Source organism: Argentina anserina, chromosome 6 (assembly GCF_933775445.1).
Source record: "Argentina anserina chromosome 6, drPotAnse1.1, whole genome shotgun sequence".
In the NCBI taxonomy this organism is placed as follows: Eukaryota; Viridiplantae; Streptophyta; class Magnoliopsida; order Rosales; family Rosaceae; genus Argentina; species Argentina anserina.
Window position 1 is genome coordinate 23,198,014 of NC_065877.1, and position 1,812 is coordinate 23,199,825.

The window sequence follows — 1,812 nt, forward strand, 5'->3', positions numbered from 1 at the left end:
ATGCCTTGCCGATCTGCAGAGGAGGCTTCGACAGACCGGCTTCGATCTTCTTTGTACGTATTTGACATTTCTGTGAAGTTTAGGAATTTTCTTTGAATGTTTTGACATTTCTGTGAAGTTATAGGGTTCAACACGTTATGCGATTCGGTTCACGTCCTTGTAATCATGACTAGCATCCTTGTAATCATGACTAGTAAGAAGTCCAGAGAAGATCGAGGCGCTTACCTTTTGACCACGTCCATCAATTACGTCTAGATTGTTACTTGATTATTTGTTTTCCATTCTACTAGTCCTTGAGGTGATCCCCCACCCAAGTATTCCATTATAAAAGAACCCAACCAAGTGAACCAACTACTCCCACCTTATTTCATCTGCATCTTCATTCCGCATAGCTTTTGGCTCCACAAAAATATCAACATGGGTTCCTCTTGTGCAATACTACTGAAGCAGAAGCAGCAGCTTTTCATTGTGGCTGCAATAGCTCTAGTCCTTGGCCTAAGTTGGCATGTGGTAGAGGCACAAAATTGTGGTTGTGTTGCAGACCTCTGTTGCAGCCAACAAGGCTTCTGCGGCATAGGCGGAGAGTACTGTGGCACCGGATGCCAAGCGGGGTCTTGCGAAACGGCCCTTCTCACTCCCGGTACCGGTGATGTTCCCGTGGCGGATATCATCACCCCGGAGTTCTTTAACGGGATAATCGATCAAGCCGACACAAGCTGTGCTGGAAAGAACTTCTATTCCCGGGCTTCCTTTCTCGATGCTCTCAACTCGTATAAATAGTTTGGTATTCTAAATGGGAGATTGCTGCCTTCTTTGCCCAATGTTACCCATGAGACCGGACGTAAGTCTAACTTTTTTTTTTTAATTTATCAAAGTTGGTTTCTAAATTATATTCAGGAATTAAGAAAGTACATGGTAAATATATTATTTAACATGCTAATCATCTAATATATTGGTGCAGACTTTTGCTACATAGAAGAGATAGATGGGGCATCAAAAGACTATTGCAACGAGACTAACACGCAATACCCGTGCAACCCGAACGAAGGTTATTACGGCCGAGGACCATTGCAACTATCGTGGAACTACAATTATGGTCCTGCCGGAGTGAGCAACGGGTTCGACGGACTAAACTCGCCTGAAATTGTGGCCAATGACCCACTCATTGCTTTCAAGGCTGCATTATGGTACTGGATGAGGAGTATTCGACCGGTGATCAACGGAGGTTTCGGGGCAACTATCGAAGCCATCAATGGTGAGCTAGAATGCGATGGTCGAAACCCTACTATTGTACAAAGACGCGTCGACTATTACGTTGATTATTGTAGCCAACTTGGTGTTGCCGCCGGTGATAACCTTACTTGCAAGCTAATTGATTTGCTTGGACATTCTATATAGGGTGTTTCTATTCATACCCCAAAAAACAACACTTAGACCTCCATGTTTTTCAAATCAGTATTAACTTTGTCAACTGATGCGAAATTACCGATACAGAATACGAAAATAAATAAAAAAGAAAGTTCTCAATACCATACATTTGATTTCTCAATTTTTTTTCTTAATGTAATAATTTCAAAAGCTAAACTATGATAAGATTGTTTTTAATAATTCACATGTATCAAACAAAAATAATGTTCTTACTTGGTAGACTTTTTTAGCTGTTTTTATTCTTCTAGTTTATTGTGATCTACCCATTTAAATGCATTTTATTGTTATAAATTGTAGATATCTTTTATTTGCTAAAAATACTGTGATTCTGAACAACCGGCTCGAGTGACTCGATATAATTATAATAGATTTAAATCAATTGAA

At 40.1% G+C, this 1,812-nt stretch overlaps 1 pseudogene; it reads left to right on the forward strand.

The window, feature by feature from the left end:
* The first annotated feature begins 395 nt into the window (after positions 1-395).
* LOC126799588 (endochitinase PR4-like) lies at positions 396-1,434 on the forward strand (annotated as a pseudogene).
* Positions 1,435-1,812: the final 378 nt, after the last annotated feature.